The sequence below is a fragment of the Oncorhynchus nerka genome, linkage group LG10 (assembly GCF_034236695.1).
Source record: "Oncorhynchus nerka isolate Pitt River linkage group LG10, Oner_Uvic_2.0, whole genome shotgun sequence".
NCBI lineage: Eukaryota > Metazoa > Chordata > Actinopteri > Salmoniformes > Salmonidae > Oncorhynchus > Oncorhynchus nerka.
Genome location: NC_088405.1, coordinates 53767948 through 53780449, shown reverse-complemented (window position 1 = coordinate 53780449; position 12502 = coordinate 53767948). Strand labels below are relative to the sequence as shown.

Here is a 12502-nt window from a genome sequence, read left to right as displayed (position 1 = left end):
ACATTCGTATGTCCATCTCCATCGACCACCTCATTGCCAAAGAACTCTGCCACCCATGAACCTGAAACCTTCTCTTTCCATGACTCTGTCCGAGTCTTCCAGAGCCCATGCAGTTGGGCCCCGCTCTTCTCCCGTGTATCGAACGTCAAAAGCAGATCCAAAGAGGGCTCTGCCTATATTGTGGAGGGAAAGATCATCTACTCAGCCATTGCCATGTTCGTCCCCCACAGAGAGATGATAAAGGTCCCCCCGCTGCCATGCAGGTGCGTGTCCTTATTTCTAAATATCTCCCAGAAGCAATTCTCCGTCACAGTATTGATAACCGTGAAGGGGGTTACTAAGTACATAGAAGGCTTGATAGATTCGGGAGCAGCAGGTAATTGTATCGATCACCAGCTAGTACAAGAGCCTGACAATGATCTGTCACTCCTCCCTTAAGGGTTAACACCCTGGACAGGCAGCCATTGGGCACGGGCTTTATCACGCACCTGACACAGAGAGTCACCCTCCAGATTGGAGTCTTCCACACCAAAACCATTCAACTCATGGAACTCTCATCCCCCAAACAGCCACTCATCCTCGGACACCCCTGGCTTTGTCGTCACAACCCTGCCATCTCGTGGCAACAAGGTAAACTACTGTCCTGTTCTTCTACCTGCTTCTCCAGTTGTCTCAGCCTACCCTGCAGAGCCACCACCATTGAGGACTCTACCTCGGCAGTGCCGCCCACCATACCGTCTGAATACGCCCAGTACAGCAATGTCTTCAGCAAAATCAAGGCCTCCACTCTGCCACCACATCGCCCAGGAGACTGTGCTATTGACTTACTCCCTGGAGTGTCCCCACCGAAGGGCCGTGTTTAGCCCCTATCTATCATGGAAAATGAGGCAATGGAGAACTACATTGATGAATCATCCAAACGGTTTCATTTGTCCTTCTTCCCCGGCTGCATCCAGCTTCTTCTTCGTTGGGAAAAAAGGATGGTGGTCTTCGTCCATGTATTGATTATCGTTCCTCGAATGACGTCACGGTCAAGAACCGTTTCCCTCTTCCTCTGATTCTAGCGACCCTTAAACAAATGGGTCGCGCTAACATCTATACTAAACTCAACCTGCGAAGTGCATATAACCTTGTCCGTATACTTGAAGGCGACGAATGGAAGACTGCCTGTATCACCACTCGAGGGCACTACGAATACCTGGTCATGCCATCTTCCAATCCTTTATGAATGAGGTTTTCAAGGATATGTTCAACTGCTTTCTCATTGTCTACATTGATGGCATCCTGATTTACTCCAACTCCCTGAAGGAACACATACAGCACGTGCAAAAGGTTCTTCAACAGCTCCTTGACCATAACCTTTATGTGAAGACTGAAAAGAGCACCTTCCATGTAACCTCTGTAAACTTCCTCGGCTTCGTACTGACACCTGGAGGGTGCATTTGATGGTGAGGTATTCCAGATTGGTAGAACAAAATAACTAGAATGTCTATACGTTATCACTATCACACCATGAGTAGTTAATCATGCAACATACACCTCCACCTTTCCTTTCCCCTGTAGAGTTCTTTCATCCTGTCTGCGGTGAACCCCACTGGCTGAATGGACGGGGACAGTCCCTGGTGTCTCTGGAAGGAGATCCTCGACCTGAGCTCATCTACTTTATTTTCCAGGGACTGAACGTTAGCGAGTGATATACTCGGAAGTGGTAGATGGTATTCATGCCTCCTGAGTCTGACTAGGAGCCCAGCCAATTCAGTTAAGTTGAATTTCTAATCGAAATGTTGGTAAATGACCGCCAATCTAATATGTGACTCACCACCTGGATTTGGTCCTATGTAGCAAAATTTTAAATTGTGTTTTTTACATTGGATAAAATTAGAGACTCTAAGCTAGAAAATGGTATATCAAACACTGCAGTTGGGGAACAATGAGAAAGTAATTATGCTTTGAAAGTTAATAAACTTTGTGAATGTTTTGGTACACCTACTGGAGAGCTCTTCTTTGTTTACACACATTCAGCATCATTCACACCCTCTTAAGCCTTAGCCCCACCCATCTCTTTAAGGATTCACAGTGTAGTAAACAACTAAAGATTTCAAGACAAAAATGATTGAAAGTACTAGCAAAAAGTAGTAGTAAAAATAAACTTGATCTAGTCCTTGGCCTATATCCTAATCTGACTTTGGTGCAGGTCATGTTGTTCTTCACATTACCGTCTCTGGTAAACACACATAAAATCTAAAGTGTATTTGTCACATGCACAAGATACAGTTACATTAGCTAAAGAGCCACAAGCAGAAGTTAGCTAGCGAGCAAGCTAACAGTACGCTTTAACTTGCAATGGAAATGACTTTCTGACAAAATTAGAAACTATAATATCTGAAAATGTAGCTAGACTCTTACCCATATATATGGATGAACGCTTCTCCCTCTGCCATGGTTGCCCTTAGTTTGAAGATGTTATCCAGAAAAAGTTGTTTTATATAGTAGTCTTCTTTCTGTGTCCTCTTAGAACTCTATCCGCATTTGGCATTCATCTCTCTGCTTCCACTGGGCATTCCACTGATTTCAAAACGTGGTCAACTTCTTTCATCACAACGACACCGTTTTTTCACTTACAATGTCTGGTTCAATGAAAATGTTTTTACCTAAATCAGGGATTTCCTCTTTGATTCATTTTCATAGTCAGAGAGAGTCAGCGTGGCACTATCATCCTCCAGAAAGTAGTCCATCACAGCGTTTTCCCACTGAGCTTTGTCGATAGCGTTATTAACTTCAGGGCAGCAATGTTGAGAGCAGTAACCAAACCTTTTTCAGTTCTTTATGATATCTTTCAAAAAAAGGCGCGGTAGACAGGATTATCCACACATACAGCTCATGTTATAGACAGAAGCATGCTACATGGCATGGAAAGCTAATCCATCATCTCAGCCAATCATGGCTAGCGGGAAGGTTCCTGTATTTTTTTTTTACCTACTATCCTGGCGTTCCAAACACCATGCTCTATGTAATATTCTCACTTTATGCTCAGTTGAGCTACAGAGGACCATAAAGTGAGAATATTACATTTTTGAATATGAATACATACAGTATGTCCCAGATACACGGTTCACATTTGCATGCACTATCCTACTGGATTTTTATGAGTGATCATGCTGTTGTATTCCCCTCATGTTGGGATTACAAAGAGATAATCATATGCCAAATGGATTAAATATGGACCTGGTGTAACTTGTATGTGAGTAAACGGTCATGACATTTGCCAGTGCCATGGCTTGATTTTCTATCCGCTGCTAAATAATGCTTTGTGATTGGTTTGAAGGGCATTCTAGAGTGTGCATTATTTTGCTATAATGCACGGTATATTGGCACGGTAGAATTCAATGGCTATAGTTCATTCTTACATGTTTTCTTTGGGCTGCTTTTGAAATCAAAAAATAGAATTGAAAACATTATTGGTATTGTTGAATTAGATTATCATAATAGCAAGGTAAGATTGATGGTTTGGTTAGCTAGCTAAACTAACAAGTCTGTTTGTTTGGTTACCAAGGCAACTACTGTAGCTATATTAAAATGGCTTGCTACTTCAGTGGATGTTGAACATTTCTACTGGCAAATGAACACATTCCTAGTGGCAAATGTGTTAAATTATAGCCATGGTATAAAAGGGATAATCAACTTGGGGCTCTATGCGTTCTCTGGACAATAATGCAACTCAGCGTAATGTCAGTTCCACTCTGCTAGCGCTTTGTGGTCCAAGCCGTTCATTGTTTTCCATAGCACGCATAGCCCCTCGTTGATTATCGCTTACTTAACCAACGAGCTAGCTACGGTTTAGAAACGTCACATTTTAAACGAACGAGGTGTTAATATGTCTTATGTCAGTATTAGTAACAGAAGTTACCTTAAAAGTAGTACCGTTGTGGTATTTTGAGTGCTATGTGTTGTGTTGCTGTGTCTATTATTAGTGGTAGTAGTATATATAATCACATGGCACGGCAGTCGGTGGATGAAAGTAGGTCTTGTGGAGTGGACCTAAAGCTAATGGGAGTCTTTCCCTCTCTCGCCATATAAGCCATCATAGTCAGTCAGTCAGTCAGTCAGTCAGTCAGTCAGTCATCGGGCCTGCTGTAGTACAGGAACATATTGGGGCTGATACTTCATTAACCCCATACTGTCATTGGCCAGCACCACTTTTCTCTGCCACCAGTCCTCCCCGTAATACCACGATGAGAGGAAACAATCATTGTAGATTTTGAAATGAAAAGGGAGCTTTCGGAATAGCATGGTTAGCTAGTAGTCTGATGGTGGCATGGTTACATCTGTGAGGTGCTGTGAAAACTGTCCTCTCCTTGCAGGCTGTGAGTCTGACCACAGTGTAGCCGATGTGGTCTAGTAAAATGTGATATTGGTTATAGTTAAAACAGGTTCCCATGGCGGCCGATGACTGATCTTTACTGAACTGGCCCTGTCCTCAAAGACACCATAGTGCCTACAGTCCATGTTTGCATGACACAATGAGGGGTGGCAGGTAGGTACTGTAGATGAATGTACAACAAACCATAAACACACCCAGACATGCACGTGAACACACACCAACAACCAGCAACAGACAGAGAGCATGAAGATGGGGGGGGGGGTCAATGTGTCAGTGTGTGAGTGTGCTTCCTACACCCTCCCTCCACCCCCACCTCTCTCGGGCAAAATGGCCAGATGGCTCTCAATCCTCCATGCTAATCCAGTACACAGACCATGGCCCTGATATCACCTAGCACCACAACACAACACTACAGCTCCACACACTACAACACTGGAGCACAGCACACTATACTACAACACTGGGGGCACAGCACACTTCTTAAGACTAGGCCATTTCACTATTACACTCTGCTCAAAGCGTTACTAACCTACTCCACTCTGGCAGAGCACATTGCCCACTGCCCAACAGTCGTCAGCACCAGAGGGTTATAAGGCTTTACGTTACTATCCTAAGCAGACGGTTGTAGGCCTATTTGTATGTAATATCACATTTCAGATGGCCAGCTGACAGGCAGCAGGCAGACACAAGGCGCTGGGTCTTCTGGAGCTTTTGTAAGCAGTTGGCTGAGGTGATGTAAGAGAAGCCCCATGTGTTGGGTTACATTCACCGACCAACCGCCATACTGTCCTGTCCTGAGGTAGCACAGCGAACTGAACACAGCGCTATACAGCACACACACACACATCACAACCCTGATTGGACAAACAGCCAGGTGACAGCCAACCAGTAGGCTAGGTCGGACAAACCTGTTGTTTGTTTATGAATAGACTAGTTCAGGCTAATATACACACGGCTCCTATTCTGATCTCATCTCTTATTTCACTCGTATAACTGACCTAAAAAAATGTGATATGTTCTGATCTAAATCTGGTTGCCTCTGTTGGTCCGAGAGACTACTGAATTAATTGTGTCTTAAGTCACGAGGAGCATACAGTATGTGGTTAATGTGTTCAGTCAGGCCTGGAGGTGTGAGGAGTCAATGAGGGTGAGACACATTGAGCTGCACTGGGGAAGTGAAGTGAACAGCCAGTGTCCTCTCTTCTGCCTCCTTAACCACCACCATTCTTGTGCTGCAACCTCCTCATCCAATCACAGGTATCCTGCAACCTCCTTATCCAATCACAGGTGTTGCATCCTGAGCCAGAGAGTGGACCTTTTTGTATAGCTGCAACACTGGGCCTTGTTATTCTGGTGTCAGGAGAAGTTGTGTTTATTTGGATGGAGATAGACACTGCTGCTCAGTGATCATTAGCCTGGGCTTGAGCACAAAGCAGAAACTGTCAGTGGACTCCTCATCAAGCCCCCCGTTTACACAGCCTCCCTCCTGTGGGGATAAGCCTCAGCAGCACCACGCACAGTCCTACTCTTCAATAATGACAGCCCTCACTGTCACACACGTGCACACATGTGCACACACACACAACATCTCCCCTCATCACTGTTTATCCTTCTACTCTGCAAAGGAAAGCCATGCTCTTGCATGATTATTCAGATCTACACCAGTCGAACAAATTATTATTAGCCATGGCTTTTGGATTTATTCACACTAGGGTAAAATATAAAGCATTGACATACTAGAGCTTGTGAAAAGTTGCATGTCATTTCATGGAGGAATGGCTTGAATTGTGAGGAGGACCATACCATTTATTTTCATAATGAGACAAATCTATTGTTTTTCTACCCAAGGTTGCAAAGGGAATGTTGTGATCTATTTAATAAAGACAAGAGACCAGCACAATGGATCAAATATTGTGGCGGTATAGCAGAAACAGCTGCATTTAGTGGTCAATACCTGGTACGTTCACTCTATATGGCAAATAATGCAAGCGAAAAAACATCACCAGATTCACAAGGAATACATGACATAGTATGGAGAAGCAATTCTCCAAGCCACAGCTTCATACTGCTTGTCAAATATACTGATACTGTATACTGGTTGTTGTGGTGGGATCGGCATGGGGTGTTAGGGGCAAGTGGGTGGCTTTTGACATTTTTGGGGGGGATTCCTCATGTCTTACTCATTGGTAGGAAGAAGTTTAGTCCAAATAGGATGTTGGGTACTATATTTATTGAATATTATCTGAATCCTATAAATTAAAACAGACAATTTGGGTGTAATCAATAAGCTTAATTTGTCAGAGATCCAATTATATTTCAACAAAAGGTTTCAGGAATCCTAATTGTATCTGTTACTAACTACAGACATGATTTCAGAACAATTTGTGATGGTGTGCACAGTTCCTAAGTAATTCCAATTCACTTTTATAACTCAAAGAAGAGTCAGCAACCATAAGGTGCTTTTATGAGCTCTCCTAGCGGTGCCGTTGAGGAAATACAGCAAGCACACTTGCAGTTGTTTTGTTTGGAACACAGCACTACATCACTGCCTTTACACAATTACACCCTCCTTTCGGAAAAGCTGACCACAACTCCATTTTATTGCTCCCTGCCTGTAGACAGAGACTAAAATAGGAAGCTCCCGCGCTCAGGTCTGTTCAACGCTGTTCCAACCAATCTGATTCCACGCTTCAAGATTGCTTCGATCACGTGGATTGGGATATGATCCGCATTGCGTCAAACAACAACATTGATGAATATGCTGATTCGGTGAGCGAGTTTATTAGCATGTGCATCGGTGATTAGCAAGTGCATCGGCGATGTCGTACCCACAGCAACTATTAAAACATTCCCAAACCAGAAACCGTGGATTAATGGCAGCATTCGCGCGAAACTGAAAGTGCGAACCACTGCTTTTAACCAGGGCAAGGTGACCGGAAACATGACCGAATACAAACAGTGTAGCTATTCTCTCCGCAAGGCAATCAAACAAGCTAAGCGTCAGTGTAGAGACAAAGTAGAGTCGCAATTCAACGGCTCAGACACAAGAGGTATGTGGCAGAGTCTACAGTCAATCACGGATTACAAAAAGAAAACCAGCCCCGTCGCTGACCAGGATGTCTTGCTCCCAGACAGACTAAACAACTTCTTTGCTCGCTTTGAGGACAATACAGTGCCACTGACACGGCCTGCTACCAAAACCTGCGGACTCTCCTTCACTGCAGCCGACGTGAGTAAAACATTTAAACGTGTTAACCCTCGCAAGGCTGCAGGCCCAGACGGCATCCCCAGCCGTGTTCTCAGAGCATGCGCAGACCAGCTGGCTGGTGTGTTTACGGACATATTCAATCAAGCCTTATCCCAGTCTGCTGTTCCCACATTCTTCAAGAGGGTCACCATTGTTCCTGTTCCCAAGAAAGCTAAGGTAACTGAGCAAAACGACTACCGCCCCGTAGCACTCACTTCCGACATCATGAAGTGCTTTGAGAGACGAGTCAAGGACCATATCACCTCCACCCTACCTGATACCCTAGATCCACTCTAATTTGTTTACCGCCCCAATAGGTCCACAGACGACTCAATCGCAACCACACTGCACACTGCCCTAACCCATCTGGACAAGAGGAATACCTATGTGAGAATGCTGTTCATCGACTACAGCTCAGCATTTAACACCATAGTACCTGTCTGTCTGTCTGTCTGTCTGTCTGTCTGTCTGTCTGTCTGTCTGTCTGTCTGTCTGTCTGTCTGTCTGTCTGTCTGTCTGTCTGTCTGTCTGTCTGTCTGTCTGTCTGTCTGTCTGTCTGTGTCACTCTGTCTGTCTGTCACTCTGTCTGTCTGTCACTCTGTCTGTCTGTCACTCTGTCTGTCACTCTCTGTCACCCAGCAACCACCTAAGGACAACTGTGACAAGAGGTCTTCAGTTTCACTAGATGATACTGTAGATAAACAGCTAGTATAATCATAGTGTTTATATGGCTCTACATGAATAGGTTAAAGAAAACAGAGGGAATTAGAATGGCCCGCTGGATCTATGTTTACTTGTGATGAGAGAACTTTCACACACACAAAAAAATAAGAGCTCCTCTTAAAAGCTGAAGTGGTTCCTAATTTTATGGGCCATGCTGATAGCAACAATGAGGGTATGTGAGGGTTAGAGGTTGTTCTAGTTCTGTGTAATTGTTGTCAGTGAGGAGCAGAGAGAGATGGAGCAGGTGTTCGGGTGGATATTGAATAGATGTAACACTCCTGATGTCTGCATCAACACTACAGCCCAACACACACACACATACACATACACACACATGGATTAGCACCCATTCCCACATCCTCCTCTTCCTTACTCCACTGTCACCCAGATGCCTTCCCAGCATCCTTTTTTAAAGAGAACAGCTTTCCCAGAAGGTTGTGCTTCACACAAACATGGGGATGACTGTGCGTCCAGGAAGAGGTGGAATCTCTCACCCGTCCTCTCAGCCCTACTCTATCTTGCCCTGACACCAGCGTGTAAATGAACAGCAGCCGATTGTGAAGGATAGAATGGATAGATGACTGACTGACCCAATCCCACTCCCTCCCTCACTGAGGCAGGATCGCTCAGCTCCCACAGGAGCAGCCCCCCGCCCCCATCCCCGTCAGGTGACCAGGCGCTGTATATCTCCCTGTGTCACCACAGCCGGCAGGGCCGCCATGAAAGAACTCCACACATACATGTTTAAAGCAGGAGACAGACAGAGCCTCATCACACACAGCTCTCTGTGTCTATGTGTGGAAAGAGGAAAAAAAATCCATAATCTAAAAAAACAACCTCTCTAAAACAGTGGGGCGAGAGGCAATAGCCCAGAGATAACAAAGGGCCATCCCTTTGCACATAATAACCATCCATCACTCCCCATCCCCGTCCACAGCTTCTACGGCTCAGATCCATCCGCCAGCTTCGCACAGCTTCGCACAGCCTCGCAAAGCCTCTAACAGCCTCGCACGTTAGCACCCAAAATAGCATTTCCTCTTTTTGTTACCGTGTTGCCACTGCAGCTGCTGCTTTGCTACAGGGCTGGCACACACACACACACACAAATACACACACAAATACACACACACACACACACACAAACACAAACACACACACACACTCACGGCTCTAACAGACGCCACCGATTCAGGCTCTCACATCAACAAAGATGCTTTTTTGGAAACACAAGGGTGGTGGGGTCCATAAAATCCAGGAAAGGAGGGAGGGGATGGCAGGTTGATAACATTGAGCTGGCCAGTAATGGCATTGAAAGCCAATCCACACAGATGCAGGCATCCATTTCCTCTCTCTCTGTGATAAGACACAACGTAGATAAACACAGCTGCCTTCTCCTCCTCCTCCTTTCTAGCAAGGCAGAATGCAGGGATGAAGGAAATAAGGCTACAAAGCACCCCTTACATGCACAGCCCAACTCCTTCTCATATCCACATATCCTATCGCATACACAGAGAAGGGATTACCTGAAATATGTCTTGACATTCTCTTGTTCGGTGTGTCGCCTTTGGATCCAGTGTTCTGGTAGGTTCATCCTTAACTGTTAAGTCCTATTGACAGTTTACAGGCAGGATTGCCATTCTCTTGTCAGACCGGTTCCTGACCCTAAACTCAGCCTTGTTCGGCAGGCTGGACGCTTCACTGGCTGCTCACTGTTCCCTAGCTCATGATGTCATCCGCCTTGCTCAGTCCATTGGCTGGGAGGTGGCATATTAATGAAGGCTGCAGCTCTAGGGGGGAGGAGGCAGAGCGAGAGAGGCAGACACAGTTGGTATTTTGTTTCACAGACCAAACTAGCTCAGCGAGAGACAGGAGGAAGGGTGGATTATATTTCAATATCTATCTCTTTTTATCTACCACTCTCAAGTCTGAATGGCTAAAACATTTTCCTCCTTGTTTTGCTAGCTCTAACTTTACTTACATGTGCTACTTCCCAGAAGTGTGCACATTACATATAGACATACAGTAACGATACCAATTATTTCTGTGTTATTTCTTACGGCAAGAATTAAACCTGCATTGATTAACACTCAGTTGGAAATAGTTTCACAATATCAGGTTTCATTTAAATGCTATCAATATCATGCTGCATAAATGTGTTGACTATTTTATTTACAGTTCCCTTACAGTTCCTGGACCCTGCCAGTCGTATGGTCTATAACCATAATGGACTGTAGTTGTCCCCCAGACAGAGGAAGGCAGCTAATGTAGACTGTGCTTTCTCTCTTTGCAGCCTCACCAGTCTCTTTATCAATTCAAATCAATTTAAGGTGCTTTATTGGCATGGGAAACATATGTTAACATTGCCAAAAGCAAGTGAAGCAGGTAATAATTACATAATAATTAGGTAGATAATAATTTCTCTCTCTCGGACTTCCTGGATGGGCGGTGATGACAAACCACAGACTCACTCCATTTGCCCTAATTTGCCTATGATGTCATCTTTTTCCCCTTGCTCACCTGTGATTGGCTGGCTGGCTCAGCATCTGCTCAGATCTCAAGGCTAGTGCTTCTTGCTGGAGGTGGAGACCTATCCCAGGCACTCTGAATCACAGCTGGTTGTCGTGACAACCTGTGTAACGTCGATTCCTCATTGAAGACTAATAACATGGCTGTGCTGTGACAGTGTTCACTCAAATGGAGGACAGAGGTCTTGAGGAGGACCCCTCTTCCTTCTGATGCCTTATGGAAACCTCCTCTAGTGTGACATAATAGAACATATCCCCACGATGGCCTTATCATTTATATTGATCATTGTGGGCGTGGAGGAGAAATTGTGATTTGGTGAAATATCAGAATCCCAGAAAGAATCAGAATCCCAGAAAGTATGGGTTTAATTATATGAATGAAGAACATTTTGAGGATTTATTATACAAAACGACAGCATGGTAAAATAGGCTGAGGTTTATGTATGGCTTCACGTGATTGGAATATAACTGACATCACACATAAGCTGCAGCAGACTAAATCCATACCTACAAAAATGGATTCTAAATATAGATATTGAGAAGGGAATGTATTTTCAAAGTCTGCTTTTCGTCTATGGCTTCGGCGATCGATTTACGTAGACAATTAAGTCAACTAGCTAAGAGCTTTCTTTGGAGCATAAGCCCAATCATCCTGACAACAATGAGATACATAGACATAGTGAAAACCCCGGTGACATCATTTGCATCGCTTATATCCTGGTTAGGTTGCTACCTAATAATAAACTAACTGACTAGGTTCTGTTTTTACAACCAGCTACAGTATTTCGAAAGACTAAAAACAGAGCTGATTCATCTAAGCAGCAGAGAGAAAATACCAGGACCCCATGTTTGATTTATATTTAACAGTAACATTCAGACACTTATTTTAGTACACTGACGCAGAGAGATGAAGGGGATTTAGTCTGTCTCCGTGCAGTCTCAACTAAGGTTATTTTAAAATGATCAAACTAAAACTACACAACTGAGACTCCCATCCGCTATGCATTTTTGTTCACACGTGTACAGTTGCGACAGGGCTTATTGATGTGAACTGCACCGCCCTCGTGAATTATAATAACATTGATTACAATCAATCCATCCAACTCCCAGGGAAATGACACGGACACAGCAAAATGTACTTTCATTAGGGTATAATGCAGGAGTCCCACTCAGTTGGTTGTGCCTGAAACCAAAGTAATGGTTCTCTCATTGATTCAATTACTAAGCTCTCATCACCCTCTGTCCACATGGTCACCTCCTATAGCCAGCTGTAACCAAACCCAGCACTGCCTCTGTAGTAATGACAGACGGACGGACAAGACAAGACAGTACTGCGGTGCATTACAATTATCTTGACCAAACCGTTTTTCCAAAAAGTGAGATGTGGTTAACTGACTTAGGGTCTAAGAGAGGGTTAAGTCTATAGGGGAAAGAGTATGGTATGTGGTATGGGGAGTTGGGTACCTTTGAGAGATGGCTGGTGACGAGACAGTTCCCAGCTTGATTCCATGAAAGACGACACAGGTGTTCTTCAGCAGCAGACAGCATGGAGACAAAATAAGAGTTTTCTCTGATGAAATAAGAGTAGAGCAAGAATGAATTGTTTACATCGTGCTCTGGGGAATG

The 12502-nt window shown here is 44.4% G+C and overlaps 1 protein-coding gene across 2 annotated transcripts in view; it reads right to left on the bottom strand.

Moving 5' to 3' along the window:
- LOC115135590 (serine/threonine-protein kinase PAK 3) overlaps positions 1 to 10084 on the bottom strand; it is a 53373-nt gene extending 43289 nt beyond the window's left edge. The window contains exon 1 of one of the 2 annotated variants that reach the window (XM_065023572.1): positions 9875 to 10084. The gene's annotated coding sequence lies outside the window, so the exon portion shown is untranslated. The remainder of the gene's footprint in view (positions 1 to 9874) is intronic. The other variant, XM_029670435.2, reaches the window with a different exon arrangement.
- Positions 10085 to 12502: the final 2418 nt, after the last annotated feature.